This window comes from Cibotium barometz, chromosome 63 (assembly GCF_041138505.1).
Source record: "Cibotium barometz isolate CiBa-2024 chromosome 63, ASM4113850v1, whole genome shotgun sequence".
NCBI lineage: Eukaryota > Viridiplantae > Streptophyta > Polypodiopsida > Cyatheales > Cibotiaceae > Cibotium > Cibotium barometz.
Window position 1 is genome coordinate 32,985,103 of NC_141108.1, and position 18,295 is coordinate 33,003,397.

Sequence of the window (18,295 nt, forward strand, 5' to 3'; positions counted from 1 at the left end):
GTAACTCCCCTTGTAAATTGCAACTCCTTGGAAATTTTTGAAGGGCTTTAGGTTGGTGTTGGAGATAATGTTGAGACCTCCAAGAAGACTTGGTGTGGAGCTTTAAATAAATATAGTCTAATTAATGTGCAAACAAAATTTTGGTACTTCAGTAAGTGTTTTGATTGAGGTGGTCCTTTAAGCAGATTATTATAGTCAAATCTTTTGTGTTTGGTAAATTGAAGTTTGCTGATATGAATTGCATTCCTTGATTTGTCTCGATGCAATATTAACATGTTGAATTTCATTATGTATTCTGTGCTTACTACATCTTGGTGATGTTTCTTCAAAGTTCTTGTATTTAGACATGGATTATTATTTTTGGGTTTAGTTTTGTGGTTATTGGAATGGAAATATTCAATTTTGAAGGACGTTGCCAATCTTCCCATCTTTGATATCAGAATGTTACCTACTTTGAAATCGATCATCATTGGTGGGTTTAAGAGGAATAGATTCTCCATTTCACATACTCTAGTAGGAAGGGTAGTATATGCGAGTCCATGATCTAATTTTTCTAGGCAAGTTTTATGTTTCTCATTTTACATAATCTGTCGTAGGTGTTTGTTTTTTCTTCGATACATTTTTACATTGTTTGTTTAAGAAGCTTAGTTATTGAAGTGTCATTCTTCATTATATAAGAAGTACAATAGTAAATTGTTGTATATGTATTCATAAGATATTGTATATCGATATTAGCTTACCATAGTAAACTTATTATATTATATATATATATATATATATATATATATATATATATATATCCAAAAATTCCCTTTGAAGAAACAAAGTTGGTTTGCCCAAAGAACTATGTATAATTAGTACATGTGTTCATCTTTTGTCATTGATAAATAATTGAGCCATTCGTATATGTTTATCTTTTAAATTTTCTCTCATTTTCTTCAAGTCTTCTTTGTGCTCTTTCTTTTGGAATAATTCATCATTAATTTTTCTTTCATCTTTCTTTTTTATAGATCTCATGAATTTTCTTTCATTTTCTTGAAGCTTTCTTTGTGCTCTTTATTTTTAAATAATTCATCTTTAATTAAGGGATCCAATATTAGTGTCTTGTCCAAAGGGGTTCTAGAGAGCCCAACGCAACATTGTCTATTTTTTTAATTTTTGTAGCAAGTGTGACTATGTTTGTGGGTTTGAGAATCTTGTATGTTTTTTGGTAGTAATTTAGAATCACACGTAATGTACATGTTTATGTAAATTGGGTGGAAGGTTTAAGTAATCATCATAACAATCTAAAGTAATCCATGATCATATGTTAACTTTCTCTTGCGTAAAATTCAACTACAAAAAAGTAGTCTTTTACTTTGTTGATTATGGTTTTCCTTGTTTTAAATTTCTTATTTTAAAATAGTTAAAAATAAATTTGGTTTATGCTAGATACTTGGGAGTACGACACTATGAGGTCATGCACTTATACGGTCATGGGCATTCTTGTCCTACTAAGTTTTTCCTCATGGCCATCTAGGCACAAATGGGCACCTTAGAGTTAGCTAGTATATAAGCAAACTTATTCACAATTTAGGGTTGCTTGCTCATTTGTAATTTCTCTTTGTACTTGTAGAGAGCTTTCATCTCTCTCCTTTGAGTTTGCCATTCTCTCTCGCACTTAACACCCTTATATTCTTATCTTTGAGCATTGTGTGTGTGAGAGAGTCTGGCTTTCCATTCTGTTTGAGCTAATAGTGGTATCAAAGAAAAGTTTTTACATAGCTTGCTTTATGGTTTTATCTTCACTGTGTGTAAGCTTTCATAGCTTGTGGTAGTCGAGCTTTCCATTGAAGCTCTCTCTCTCTCTCTCTCTCTCTCTCTCTCTCTCTCTCTCTCTCTCTCTTTGTGTGTAATCAATGAAGGAGGCTCGTTATACCTTAAATCAACACCTTAGCTTCACAGCTCAAAGTGTCCACTGTCTTCTTGTTGCTAAGCCATGATATACATGAATCACTAAAAGAACAAAGCAAAAGCAACTAGTGTCATAACACTCAACTCGATTGGAATCATTGAAAGCATGTAGCTCAATATCACGGCCCTTAGCATAGAATAAGCCAAGGATATTGATTAATAGTCATGATTCTTTTTTAATGATTAATTTTAACTAATAGGGGCACACAATGAGCGATAAATAAAATTCATTAATTATTTGAATCGAAAAACCTAAGGTTCAAAAAACCTTACGTTTTAAATTCATTAACAACCGCTCTCCCCCTCTCAACCGCTATCGCCACCCCCCCCTCTCTCTCTACGTTGAAACGTTCTCCTCGACTTAATCCATTGGTATCTCCATCAGATATCTGTAGGTCTCTGCGTTAAAACTTGTAAAACCGTCCTGTGCAGACACAATAAACGCTGATTTTATTTATCTTATTGCTTGTACATGACGTATCGCTTTTCGCACTTTGCCGACCATCTAATGAGTCATCGCTGATTTCTTGGAGGTCATAGCACGATGCTCTGATCTCAGCAAGGAAGGTGGAACAGGAGGCGGTTGACTAGGAGAGTACATGCAAGGATGGTCTAATAAACGACGGCAAGCTATAAGCTATAGGCGGTAGCGGCAGCCTGACATGCAAGAGGAGAGGGCGGCCAGGTATTTGCGCACGCACGGCTGTTGGAGGGCAGGAGCACAGCTTTTCTGAATGGCACCGATGAGATAGACACAGCTGTTCTTTCGGGCGACATGATTGATGGCGTCTTGGAAGGTGGGGCAAGATGAGCCGTCGGTGCTGGTAGCCGATGTGGATTATGCAGGGGATTATATGCTTATCAAGATATACATGTGATGAGTATATACATATTCTTTTAGTAAGCTGTTTTGATAATATTAGCTTGATGCATAATCCTTTTGTTTTTGTAATTTTGTTTGCAACCCGATGGCCAGATGCCGAGTGATAAGACCGTGGGAGGGGGCAACGCTATATGATATGTATGATCTTCAAAAGGCTAGACTGCAACCACCCTTATATGTAGTTTAGAAAAGATGATAAATATTATTCGAAAAGCATTACATCTTTCCATATATATATATATATATACATATATATACATATATATATATATATATATTGGTCCAAAAAAAAGATGATAAATAAATGATGTAATTCCCTTGGCCGGCTTGTGGTGCAAGGATGCCACGTCTGAGCTATAGCGAAGCGACAAGTGGATGGAACTAGCTACGTGTTAGGTAGGGCATAGCGATAAAATGTGCAGGTAGTAGTGCGTGAGGCAACGTTCGTTTTGCTATCTGACGGGCTTGCACTCCGTTGTCTTCGATATCTTGTATTTGGTAACAGAGAATGGCTCGGCATCACGTCAGGCACACGGCCGCAGCCGCCCACCACCACCACAACCACGGCCACCACCACCACCCCCCGCACCACCACACTGCCGCTGCAACGAAGACTGGCTACAGCCCCGGCGTCCCGTTGTGCTGGCAATGCGGGACCCGGCAGAACCCGTGCGGGTGCAAGGTGGTTGGCCCTACGCTGGGCTTCCTGGCCTTCTGCGTGGCGGCCGCCATCGAGTGGCCCGTTGGGGGCGTGGTGTACTGCTTCCGTCGCATCAAAGGCCGCCGCATACTCACCCACCCTAACCGCGTCGTCTACCCCCGAGTCCGAGGCGGCATTCCGTTTTAAAACAACGCCTGCGTACGCCTGCATAGTGTAGTTAACCTTCATCCTCTCCTGTCCCATGATGTTGCTCGCCAGCTTACCCATGAGTATGAGGATTTCACCTTCCATTCCTCCCTCCTGTAATTTTTGTACGCCTCGCTCATAGCTTTTGCATGGATCTTTTCCTCTTTTTGGTCGTAAATTTATCGGTTTCAGTCGCTTCTGGCGGCCTCCCAACGAACGATTCCTGTGTTTCATTTCGATCTCTTACTTCTTCAGACTATCTGTTTCTGTGTTTTGTTGCTGGAAATATGAAGAGGTTTCAAAAGATAACGAGTATAAATCTTGCCGTAAATAATTGGAGTTTGCTATTTATTTTCCCATTTGCCAGTTTCAGCTGTTATCATATTCTAAATCCTAATATGCAAATTATATCTTGACGTGGGATAACCAAATTATGGGCTCATCTAAATAATCAAATTTCTTACTTGAGGTGGAAATTGGAAAAATGCACGACATGCTGGATAAATTTATAGTGAAGGCATCCAAATCTGGGGTCACAGGATGAGAGAGTCATGGTAATGGCATGGGAAAGTTATGGTAATTGTAGAAGCACATCAAGGTGTGAGTGGAGGACACTTCTCTCGACAAATTACAGGTAGGAAGATATTCCAAGCAAGTTTATGGCAGCCTATAGTATTTTAAGATGCCTAACAGTTTATAAAAGCGTATGATTTTTGCCAACGGTTAGGTCAGCCGAATGTTGTGGATAGAATGCCGTATAATCCGATATTACCATCACAAGCATTAAAAAAATGGGGGTTGGATTTTTGTGAACCTCTAGCTTAAAGAATTGGCAATAAGTACATTTTGGTACTGATTATTACACAAAGTGGGTGGAAGGATAATGACCAGATTTGGCTGTCCAATTGCGTTAGTGAGTGATTAAGGCAGACACTTCTTAAATGCGGTCATCCAAAGTCCGACAGAATATCATATGGTAACCCACAAAAAAAAACCACACTTTATTATCCACAGTCAAATAGATAGGGTAAATCCACAAATTAAGTATTATAAAAAATCTTGAAAAAGATTGTTAATTAGAATCAAACAAACTGGGATCACAAGTTATATTTTGCATTATGGGCATTCCGGACACTTTATAAGGTTGCCGATAAGACACACTTCTTTCTCATTAATGTATGGCCTAGGAGTTATGGTGTTGATGGAATTTATTATTTCTAGTTTCTGACATGTAGTGACTTCCAGTCTCTCTCCAAAGAGTCAGTCACCCATCGCTTAGAGCAGTTGCTTTTGTTGGCGTCGGGGGACAAGAGGCTTCAAAGTAGCGATGAAACATATTAACATCTACCCTAATAATAGGCTTAATACCGGTAAAGAATTTCCTTCTTTGCTCAATTTCTTTGACTTTCTCAATCACTTGAACCTACAATAAGATATCCTAGAATATGTCCATGTATGTCTATGCATTTTCTTTCTCCACTTGGTGTAGTGAATCCCATCATTGATAAGATTTGTCCCCTTGTATTGTGAAGGAAGAAAATGTTTCAAGCTTTTCTAAAAGTCTTTATATGTACTAGGTTGATGATTTCCTTGCTTAATCACATAACCTAAAGAAACACGTTCAATAAATTAATTTGCAAGCAAGCTTAACCTTATCTCTTTTTTTTTGGGAGAAAATTTCTCCTCTAAAATAATAATCTAACTAACTGAGCCATACAATAAGCACATGAACATCTATATTGCCATCAAAATTATAAAAAGTGAATGCCTTTTGCTAATTTGTGAATCTTTTTGAGAACTCTAGGCACTTAATGTAGCATTAACATTGCATCAAACATGATCACTATTGAATGTTTGATATAGTGTTTGAGCTTGCTTACTTTAGAATGTTTGATACAGTGTTTGAACATAATCACTTTATAATGTTTGATACAGTGTTTGAACATAATCACTTTATAATGTTTGATATGGTGTTCCACTCGTGCCTATGATTATACTTAGTTGCTATTTGCCTTTGAAGTGCTATAATTTGCTCTTGCATTATGGGGGTGGTGCACGTAAATCAGCCATGTGCTGCAAACATATATCTAAATAGAGGTGTTATGAATATTTTTTATAAATAAATAAATAAAGAACAAAAATTTGACTTATCTCAATACTCCCAAAATGGCTCAAGTTTGTGTTGAAATTCTTAAACACTTTGTATGATGGTCAAACTTGAGTCTTTCTTCATACTAAAATTTTGATGGAGAGACCGTGTAGGTTCAAGACCCTTGAGCAAAGACCAAAATATGGTTGAACTTTATTTGAACAAGTGTCTTGAATAAAGGCCAAATACATGTTTAAGAGTCTTGAACATAGGCCAAAATATAGTTGAACGTTATTCAAGAGTCTTGAATAAAGGCCAAAATACGTTCAAGAATCTTGAATAAAGGCCAGAACATGTTCAAGAATCTTGAACATAGACCAAAATATGGTTGAACTTTATTTCTTCACTTTGAACAATGAGTCATGAGAAATGACAACAAAATCATACAAATGATAACTCAACTCCATTTTTGGAAAAAAAACCAAAAATATACATTTTTTTTTAAATTTATGGAGACAAAAGACATACTTTCATGTTAAACATTAAAAAAACACACTACTTTTGTGAAAAAAGAATGCATAAAACATTACTTACATTTTACTCTAAACCCAAAAACGTCCAGTTGAAAAAAGAATTACAAAAGAGAAGAAACTCTTCCAATCAACTCTAGGAGAGTCATTGGACCTTTTGCTTAAAAGTATCAATTATTTTCTGGTGCAAGTGTCAAGAAGTTTTTTTAACTCAAATCCATACACAACAATTTCTATATCATGCAAATTAAGCATGTCCACATGTCAACAAATTTCACTTTTCTTTCCTTTTTTGCTTTGTTTAAGCATCTCTAGGTCATACTTTCCCTTGAGCACGGATAAGTTTTGTACCAATACACATTTCTACACTGTGTGTTATACGTAGCGTGTTATCAACAAACTGATAGGTGATAAAATTGATGCTACTTTTAGACCCGATATAATTTGATGAAACTCTTACATGGAGTTAGTACATTGTCTAAGAAAATAAATTTTCTTTGTACACAAAGTTGATCCAATGGTTGAATTTAAGCATATTTTGATATTAAGAAAGGTAGGTATATGGAGTCCATGGCCATAGAGAAGAGGTTTATTGAAAGCAAAGATGTCTCTAGATTTAGATAGAAATCCAATGATCGATCAAATTTTAGATGATAGTGAGTACTATAATTTATCAGTTTTACTTTATTTTGATCTAATAGTTTGATTTAGAGTTATAGTCTTTGTAAAAACATAGTTTTTAGTTTATAACAGTTAGATTTTGAGCCATGAAAATAACAACAGTTGTCGTTTTAAAAAATTGATGGAAATTTGGATTCTAGAATCCACTTTGTTGATAAAGTGGATTCTAGAATATAAAATTCCATTAAGAGTAACATTTCTATTGTGACATTAAAATTTTCATCCAAAAAAAGAGAAATTTTGGTCCATAAAACGAACAAAAAATTTCACTTTTATTAGATGAAAATTTAGTCTGTGAAAAAATTTCGTTGACGGAAAAAAATTTTGTGAAAAAATTCCGTTGAAAATTTCTGTTGACGGAAAAAAATTTGTCAACGGAATCCAAATTTTCGTCGACAGATTGAAATTTTTGTCGACGAAAATTTCAATCCATCGACAGAAATTTGGATTCCAGAATCCAAGTGGACTTTAGTATCCAAATTTTTATCGACATATTTTTTTTCATCAATGAAATTTTTTGATGGAAAGTCTTCATCGATGAAAAATTTCGACGGAATTTTTTCCATCGAGAAATTTTTTTGGCGACGGACTACATTTTTTGTCCAATAAAAGTGAAATTTTCGTTCATTTTATGGATCAAAATTTCTCTTTTTTTAGATGAAAATTTTACTCTCACGAATAAAAATGTGAGTGTGTCCGAAATTTGGATTCTAGAATCCATTTTGTTAATAAAGTGGATTTTGGAATCCAAATTTTCATCCACTATAAGGGATCGGGCTCATACCCGCGCTTGTAGTAGCCGGCAAAAAATGACTTGTGGAAAAAAAGTAGCGGCCCGTGTATCAGCGCGTGTATCATCGCGGCCAAAGACATGCGTGTAAAAGCGTGTGTATAGACGCAGTCAGACGCGCTGATACGGGGGCTTATATACGTGTTTTGTCAGTTTAGCTGTGCTTATACACGTGCATATCACAGAGTATCCGCGTATATACACGCGACTTTCACAAAGTTGACGCGTTTATACACGCGAACAGAGAGCAAAAAAAAAAATCCAGAGAGTGCTATTTAGTACCTGAATGCTGTTTCACCATTCGAGCACCCAATAGCACTCTTTGGATTTTTTTTTGGGTGCATTGCACCATCCACGAGGAAGATTTAGTGCATTGTCATTACACGATTCAAGAACGACATGAATGCATACATTGTCATTACACGATTCAAGACAGACATGAATGCAATACTATCAATTCACGATTCAATATTACAAACATCATGATAATGAGGATGAGCATGCCATTTCTCATGATCATGAGGATGACCCTACCATTGAGGATGATGGTGATGTTGATGAGGATGATCAGGGCATCGGTACCATTATCAATGGACAGAATATCGATAGTGGAATAAATTTAATCGTAGCCTTACAAATTGATCAAATGGATATTGATGTTGATCGTTTGGCAAGGATGGATCTTGAAGATGAGATCGAACCCTAACCAATCCATCACTGTATCGTTCTAAATTGATGACATTTCTATTGTATATGTTGTCTTTTAATTATCATCTCATGATTTATTTTTGAATATATTACATTGTCACATAGGTACATGTGATGAGAGGATGAGGGCCCTTCAAGGAAGAAACATGAGAGCTTTATAATTCTCTTACGTTGGCTATGCAGACGGCTAGGGGCACATGACTACATCCATGCATATAGCCATGGGCATAACCACATGCATAGTCATGTTCATAACTGTGCTACAGTCTATGTAAAAAAAGGGGAGAGAAAGAGAGAGAGAGAGAGAGAGAGAGAGATTAGATCTACTTCTCTCTCTTTCATTCTGTCCCCCCACCATTAAAAAAAATAAAACATGAAAAATACACGCTTACATTTAAAAAAATACACATTTATAACATATTATAAAAATCTTTTCATTTAAAAATACAAACATATATTGGGAGTGGTCGACACATCAAATTAAACAAGATGTTATATTATATTACGAATAAAAATGTCCAAGGTCAAAATATTGTATCAAAGTAAATATGCAAACTAAGATAATCTTTGTAAGATTATGAAGATTATCCTCAAATTTGATCCTCCTCCTCCTTATTGTCATCTATATCCTCAAATTTGATCCTCCTCCTCCTTATTGTCATCTATATCCTCAAATGGGCCCCACCCCACCACCACCACCACCACCTTCACCTTCATCCTAACCACTTTCATTCTCCTCCTACATTACATAATGAAAAAGCATACATATTTAGTTCTAAAACATGCTCATATAAATCTTCAGAGAAATTAAGTATATGAAAGATCAATTACTTACCACATAATTATGTTGGGCTCTCTAGATGTCGCTCTATGGATGTCATTGTCAGTCCACTCTCTCTTTTCTAGGCCATTCCCAAGTTTTGGCTTCAGTGTGATGTCTATGATAACTGGTCTCCTATTCTCTTGGGGTGCGAACATGGGGTGCGAACATGTAGCAACATACAAAATTAAATACATGAAAAACAGGACATATATAAGCAACATATAAGAAACCATATGTATAATAACGTGGTGATCTATATATGTTGTTAAATATGGCCATACCCAAGGACGATCCCAAACTCAATCAAGTATATAGATCTACACATAAGACTTGGTATCATAAATATGTATTAGTCTCTTTTCGTTAATCTTAAGGTGTAAGTATGTTAACTTTGTGTAGAGATGGCCATCTTATGGAGGGTCATTCATCTCTAGTACACAAACTCTACTAGTATAAGTATAGTTTGTAAGTATGTTAACTTTGTGTAGAGATGGCCATCTTATGGAGGGTCATTCATCTCTAGAACACAAACTATACTAGAGGATGATTAGACTTACAAAGTTTCTATGTGGCACAAGATGCTTACAACCAATTGAGCCAATAGTACGGAGCAAAGTACTAGCACGATTCTAGCTTATCTTTGTCTTTTATGCCATCCTATGTGCCAGACACTTATTCACTTCCATCTCTCTCTTAGCCTTCATCCCACCGCTCTCCAAACCCCTATCACATCCACTATGTCGACTTCTCTTCCCTCCCCGCTCCTCCAATAGCTTGACACACCACTGTCCCCTCTGATTCTCCCACTACCTACCATTAGACCCTGCTCACATTGTCACAACCGTCTCTTGCATGTGGCTCTGCCTCTTGTTCACCACTCACGTAATGGTGGTGGCAATGCAAGTGGTTTATAAAGCAGGTAGCATTTTAGTGCAGGTGGTGGTGGTGGGGAATGCTTTGGTTACTTAGACGTGATGACACAAGGATCTTGGGGATGGTACTATTTATTATCCCTTGGGTAATGATGGTGGAACTTTTATGGATAATATGGGAAAGAGATTTTAGTATAGATTTTGTCAAGTGGTGAATCAAACATACAAGAACGCCTTTAAGCCATTGGGGGGGGGGGGAACATAGAGAGCAGTTTTCTAAGCTGGCCGATTGGCTGCATGCTGCTGGCCGATTGCATATGTAGTCGTGGAGCCTTTTTGTCACGTAGGCTGTAATGCCGGTGACCGACGGCAGACCGGATGGCCATATCCGGGGTTCAGTGGGAGAGGACGCCCATGCGGAGTCATGGGCGGCCAGGCTAGTGTGGACGGCAGGCCACACACTATATAGCCTGGGGGATGAGGGGCAATCCTCATTCTTCCTCTATGGCTGGGTGGTGAGCCAGAGGCCGTCCCCTCTCGTGGTAACGCCCGTATAGCGGCGTTACGGTTATCTAACACTGGTATCAGAGCATGGTTCGAAGGGATCGTGAGAGTCCGCGCGCGAACGGGGGACCGGAGCCCACTCGGTGGTTTTCATCCACAATCTCCTCACCCTTATCTCCACAAGGGAATGTGTGGAGGAAGAAGGGCCAAGACTTTTGAAGGGAAGAACTCTTTCTCTCTCTCTCTCATTCTCTCTCCCCGTCACACACAGCATCGAGGTAAGCAAAATGTGTTTGTTTTCATTTTTTTTTCTGCGTTGAATTGCTTTGAAAAACTGTGCGTTGAAGGTTTTCAAAAAAAAAAAAACGCCTGTGTGTTGAGGTGGGGGGGCCGCAGACCAACCCCACGAAACCTGTGTGTGTGGGGGGTGGGGTGGCGAAAATTAGCCAGGCCAGCCCACTTATACGTTAATGTGGCGGGGTGGGGATAACACCCATCAGATCGCCCAGCAGCCTTCACCACCGGCGGAATGAGCACGGCGGGACGGTCATCAAGGCGCAGGGCGGAGGGCGGGGACACGCAGCAGCCCTGGCAAGTTATTCACGCTCTGGCGGCTGAGCCTCCTTTCGTCGTCCGAGCTGTGCGACTTGTCAGAGCACGAATGCTCAGGCAAGATGTACGACCGAACATTCACAGAGCTTCAGTAGCCTCCAAACTATTTGGCAGCGTCGCCTTCTGGTCTAACACGACCAAGCCAGCCAGCGGAGCGGCGGCCAGCCAGCCCTGGGCGGCCAGCAGGCGACGGCGCCAGCCAACCATGGGCGGCGGCGGCCAGCCAGCCGGGCCAGCCATGGGCGGGCCAACGGCGGCGGCGGCCAGAGCCACAACACCCAGCACACGCCAGACGCCCACCAGCGGCCAAAACAACCAAAAAAAAAGGAAAAGAAAAAAAAAAGAAAAAAAACCATTTCTTATATATATATATATTTTTTTTCATTATTCAATTTGAAAAAAAATGAAAATCAGAAAATTCAAAGACCCTTTCTCTCTCGGGCTGGGAAGGAGAATCATTCCCGCAAGAAATAATCCCGACAAGGGATAAGTGTTTCCGGAGTTAATTTTTGTTATGAGTTGCAGGCATATTTTCTCGTGGATCGGAGCATCCCAGAAGCGTCCTTGTAGAGGCTCGCAACACAACAATTCGACAGGCGACCGTAAAGGGGGGTGACTATTATTCTCTCTCCACCATTGCTCATTTTTATTAGCGTCTTTTTTTTAGTAATTTCCGAGTTCTCGCATTATTTTTTGCAAGAATTAAAAATGTCTGCTAGGCGTAGTGTGTCTCCACCGCCTTCTACTTCTCTAGGTTTTTCCAGTCTCTTGTCCTCGGTCGCGGGTTTGACCCCGACCGAGGACAGGCGTAGTGTGTCTCCACCGCCTTCTACTTCTCTAGGTTTTTCCAGTCTCTTGTCCTCGGTCGCGGGTTTGACCCCGACCGAATTGTCAGGCCGTACACGCCCGACCGTTGTTCGGTCCGGAGCGCGCTTATCGATCACTCGTGATCCGCCAGCGCCCTCCTCGTCTATTGACCCCGTCTTCGGCCGCATTGGCTGATGACCCCTTTCTGGCCGATGAGCCAGAGGACATGAACACTGACGTCGCCGAGGGGACCGAGGAGGACCTCTTGGATTATGACGACGAGGACTATGACCTACTGGACCCTGCTGATGTCTTGACAGAGACGGAGCTCTCTAGTGGACTGTTTAAATATCTTAATGCCAAATTGAATAATATGGGTAAAGTCTAGGCTGATTTAGTCACGATGCTACAGAGCATCTCCACACGGTTAGATGCACTGACAGCCGCCTCGGCTAATACTCCGACTCCTTGTGGTAGCCGAGCTCCTGCGGCAAGGGTGAGCGTAGCCTCGCCAGTGGTTGTAGGAGTACAGGCCGATGCGCCTGCGGGGCCGTCCGTAGCGACACCTTCGTCGTTGTTAAAAGACTTAAAGCCGCCTAGTTTTGGTGGCGAGGAAAAGGAGAGAAACAACGACTCAGCCAATATGTTTCTAGCGAAGTGGTCAGATTTGCATGCGCTGACAGCAGCCTAGCCGTATACAGCCCGTAGAGGCTAGCCTCTCTTTAACCGGCAAAGCGTACAAGTGGTGGATGAGTCTGACAACTCGCCCTGCCACTTGGACGGAATTTGAAACAATGTTTCGAAAAGAATTTTTGCCTGTTAATGAGGCAGAGAGAAGCTGGGAGTTATGGGACAAGTGCTCGATGGAGAACAAATCCCTAACTCAGTACATCTCGAACTACAGGGAGATAGTACTCAAGTTAAAAGGAATCGATGCATTCCAGACATTGCGAGGCTTTAAGAGAGGCCTCAAAGATGATTACCTTGAGTACGTAGAACCCCTACAGCCTAAAGACTTAGCAGAGGCAATTCAATATGCACAGATATTCGATGACATCAAGCGCCGTAGTGTGCGTGGTGGTTCTAGCAGGGCCGAGGGTAGTGAAAAGAGGAGGTCAGGCCTCAAAAGAAAAGGGTTCCGCAGTGAGAAACAAGGGGATAGGACGACGGACCAGGAAGGACAGGGTGGTCATTGGTCTAAAAAACCGCGACCATCCAGAAAAAAAAGAGACACCGAAAACCAAAAGAAAGAGCAATATATTAAAGCGCGAAAGGAAAATCGCTGCTTTAATTGCAATGAAGTAGGACACACGAAGGCTGAGTGTCCAAAGCCTAAAGCCAGCACGAGTGGCAACGAGCCCAAAAAAGATGGTAAATCTTCTAGGCAGTTGCATACAGTGCAGAGACTCCCTCTCAGTTCCACAGAGTTCAGAGAGGTGACAGTGTGTCATTGTGATGAGCATCACGCTTCTTCAGTGACACCAGCGATGTGACAGCCTACTGTAGGTCCGCATGACATGGTGCGCATGTATGGCACCATAGGTGGCCGTAGAGACAGTTTTTATTGATGATGGAGCTAGTCACAACTTCTTGAACTACTCGTTAGTCAAGAAGTTGGGATTGACTGAGACCCAGAGTGATCATGAGTATACTGTTGGCCTAGCCAACGGATATGACAAAACGGTATGGAATACCGTAGTATTGGGGGTCCCATTATCTATGCAGGACTACAAGGCTCCGCTTGACTTTCAGGTCATGCACTTAGCCAGAGCAGACGTATATCTAGGCAGGGAGTGGCTGTATGGCTTGGGCCCTAGTCTAGCTCGGAATTACTTACATAACACGCTATGTTTTGAGCATGGAGGTAGAGTCATCACCCTGCAGGGCGACCGTACTGTCCCTGCCACACCACTTATTTCCTCCATAAAGTTGTGTACAGCGGTCCTCAGAGACTAGATAGCAGAGGTATATGCTTGTTACCCTCTTTTGAATTCTGTTTTCGTAGATGAAACGATAAATGATGTTTGCGTAGACAAACAAGGAAAACAAAATAACCTTGGACAAGACCCACTGTTTGAAAACCCTGTTTGGCATGCATGTGATTCAAACAAGAAAAAATCCAAGGTGAATGAGACATTAAAGAAAAAGTACGTAGATACTTTAACAAATTTATTAGAGGAATTTCAGGATGTTTTTCCTGATAATTTACCAGATGGTTTACCACCATCTAGGGAAGTAGACCATGGCATCGAAGTTATGCCAGGATCAAAACCTATAAGCAAACCTGCTTATAGATTAAGCCACTCGGAGGCACAGGAGGTGGAAAAACAATTAACGGAATATTTGAACAAAGGCTTTATTCGGCCTAGTTCAAGTCCGTGGGCATCGCCTATTCTTCTGGTAAAGAAGAAAGACGGATCTATGCGGATGTGCATAGACTATAGGGCTCTTAATCAGATAATGATTAAGAACAAGTATCCGATGCCACGCATGGATGAGTTGTTTGATCAACTCTATGGATCGAGATACTTCACAAAAATAGACCTGAGATCTGGGTATCATCAGGTTAGAATTAAACAAGAAGATGTTGCGAAGACAGCATTTAGGACCTGTTTCGGGCATTTTGAGTTTTTGGTTATGCCATTTGGGCTAACCAATGCTCCAGCGACGTTTATGACGCTGATGGACAGTATTTTACGTCCATATCTGGGAAAATTCGTAGTAGTTTTCCTAGATGATATTCTTGTGTACAGTAAGACACAGAAAGAACACATCGAGCATTTGCGTCTAGTGTTCAAGTTGTTGCGAGAGCACAAATTATTTGCAAAGAAAAGCAAATGTGAATTTTTTGAAACAGAAATTCACTATCTTGGCCATATTATATCCGCCGATAGTACGCGGATGGAGCCAGAAAAAGTAGAGGCTATTCTTAAATGGCCAGCGCCGAAGAATCTCGAGGAACTGCAGATTTTTCTTGGCATGTCGGGGTTCTACCGACAGTATGTGAAGGACTACGCGAAGATCGCAGTCCCGTTTGATGAACCAGTTACGGTCAAAAACAAAGAACATTAGTTGGGGGGGACGCCTAACAGAAAAGCTTTGATAAGCTCAAGGTGACCGTAGCAGCTGCACCTGTTTTGACAATTGTCGATCCAAATGAGCCGTTTGTTTTGGAAACAGACGCTAGTAATGAGGCCATTGGGGCCGTACTAATGCAAAGGGGACGCCCAATTGCATTTGAAAGTAAAAAGTTAGATCGTGCGCAACGTAACTACTCGGCTTACGAGCGAGAGTTACTAGCGATAGTTCATGCACTCAAAAAGTGGAGACACTATTTATATGGTGCCACTTTTGAGGTCCGGACGGACCATGAAAGTCTGAAATGGCTTTCAAGTCAAAATGAACTGAAGGGTAGAAAATCTCGGTGGGCGGAGATTCTACAAGAGTTTGACCTTCAGATACGTTACCAGAAAGGTAAGTATAACGTGGTGGCAGATGCACTTAGTCGCATGCCACAGATTAATGAACTTAGTTTCACAGTCTTCAAGAATGATTTCTTGGAGTCCCTACGTGGTTTATGTGAGCACGATCCATCTTTTACAGAGGTCTGGCGTGCTGTACGCGTACGCACTTCTTCACAGACGCGACCACCTCTCTCGTTGGCACGTATTGCTAGTCCGGAGAGACTGGCCGAAGGTGCAACGGGAAGGGAAGTGAGAGTTAGTCCGGAGAGACTAGCCGTGTCTTCTGGGTATAGTTTGGAACCAGAGAGTTCTGACGTAGGCCCTTCATCACCTTTGACTGCCACGGCTTCAAAGGGGAGTGATAAACTTCGTCGGGGGGAGAAATATGCTAATTACTCCATTGACGACGGGTACTTACTCTACAAGGGTAGAATATGTGTACCAACTATTGGTGACTTTCGGGCCCAAATTCTTAAAGAAAGTCATGATAGTCCAAGTGCGGGTCATCCCGGGATTCAGAAGACCTATGCACTAGTAAAAAGACAGTTTTATTGGCCTAGTTTGTTTAAGGACGTCTAGACTTATGTGCTGAAATGCAGTAAGTGCCAGGTCAATAAACATGAACGTCTTAAGGTTGGAGGACTACTCCATCCACTGGAGATTCCTCAAGGGAAATGGGAAAGCATTTCCATGGATTTCATTACCGGTTTACCCAAGACGAGTCGAGGGAATGACTCGGTGTGGGTGGTAGTGGACAGGTTAACTAAAATGGCAAAGTTTATTGCCACGAAGAAAACGTTAAAACGCCAGAGTTGGCAAAACTCTTTATTGAACATCTCTACAAGCTATATGGCCTGCCCGCAGATATAGTGTCGGATAGAGATAGAAAGTTCAACAGTCATTTTTGCAGGGAAGTCTTCAAAAAGCTGGATACTACTCTGAGTATGAGTACGGCAGATCATCCGGAGTCTGATGGTCAAATTGAAAGAGTTAACCAAATTCTAGAGGATATGTTGCGTTCTTATGTTAGTAAGAAGCAATCTAATTGGGAAGAGTACTTAACCTTACTGGAGTTTGCCTATAGCAGCTCCAAACACTCAGCAATTGGATTTACACCATTCATGTTAATGTATGGATTCCAGCCGAGATCTCCAATGGCTGTAGGCCTAGAAAAGGAGAAGATTCAATCTGTCAAGGATTTCCTTGAAGATATGAATGATATGCTCAGAGCCGCACGTGAGAGCATTCGTAGCGCTCAGGATCGCGCTAAAACTTATGCGGATAAAGGACGAAGAAAGGTGACCTTTACAGAAGGTGACTTTGTATTCCTCAAGGTTCCTGCGCAGTCAAAAACCATGAAAACGGGAAAGTGTGATAAACTTTCTCCGAGATATTGTGGTCCTTTTAAAATCCTTAAGAAGATTGGGGACGTAGCATATAAACTTGAGTTACCGGAGAGTTCTCAAGTCCATCGTGTCTTCCATGTCAGTAAACTGAAGAAATCAGTTCACGGGTTAGAGAACACAGTTTCTCCAGAGATTTTGGTGGACTTGATAGAGCCACCAAAGATACTACATGAACCTGAAAAGATTCTACAGTATCGTGATAGACAGACCCGACATAAAGTGTACCAGGAGGTACTTGTTAAATGGACAGATAGGGATGAGGAGGTAGCTACCTGGGAACGCCGTAGTGCAATTTCCAAAAGGTTTCCCCAGTTTGTTTTCGAGGACGAAAACTCTTCTTAAGGGGGGGGTAATGTCACGTAGGCTGTAATGCCTGTGTGACCGACGGCAGACCGGATGGCCATATCTGGGGTTCAGTGGGAGAGGATGCCCATGCGGAGTCATGGGCGGCCAGGCGAGTGTGGACGGCAGGCCACACACTATATAGCCTGGGGGATGAGGGGCAATCCTCATTCTTCCTCTATGGCTGGGTGGTGAGCCAGAGGCCGTCCCCTCTCGTGGTAACGCCCGTAGCGGCGTTACGGTTATCTAACACTTTTTCAGCAGGCCGACTGCTGTGCAGGCATAAGGCATCAATGTACAGTGCCGTACACACCTCAGCAAAATGGTGTGACTGAGAGGAAGAACAAGTCTCTCATGGAGATGGCAGAATGTATGGTGAAAGTCCAAGATTTATCTCATGGTTTTTGGTTAAAGGCAACTATGTGCGCAGACTATGTGTTGAACAAATGCCCTACCAAGGCCTTGCAGTCTAAAATTCCTTATAAGGCTTGGCATGGTAGGAAGCCTTCTATGGCTCATTTGTATGTTTTTGGTTGTCTTTCTTATGCTCTTGTGCCTTAGCAACAACATACCCATGCTTTCATGCAAAAAATAGCAGAATGTATTCTCATAGGACATGTTTGATTCACTTCTACCTTTATTTAATGGAGGGCAGCCATATGTAGAGCAATTGAATGCTTAACCTACTACTGAAATTTAGCCTTTGCAGGTGCAAAATCAGCCTACAAATCAGCCTTTTGATGAGGCAATTATTGAGGATGTAGTGGATGAGGAGAGAGCAGCCATAGAAAAATCTAGGTATATGCCAAAATGGCTTATGCAAACATTGAGGGATAGCAAGTTGGCAGCTCCTTTACCTGGCAGAACTCATGTAAGTTCTCATCATGCAGATTATTCTCATGTGGATCATGTTCTCATTTCTACTTTATATAATGAGGAGGAACCTATTTTCTTTGAGGAAGCATAGGATGATCATGGATGCAT

The 18,295-nt window shown here is 41.1% G+C and overlaps 1 non-coding gene across 1 annotated transcript; it reads right to left on the reverse strand.

The window, feature by feature from the left end:
* Positions 1-11,171: 11,171 nt before the first annotated feature.
* LOC147603968 (small nucleolar RNA U3) lies at positions 11,172-11,374 on the reverse strand. Its single transcript, XR_015265603.1, has one exon. It is a non-coding gene; the product is annotated as a small nucleolar RNA U3 (small nucleolar RNA).
* Positions 11,375-18,295: the final 6,921 nt, after the last annotated feature.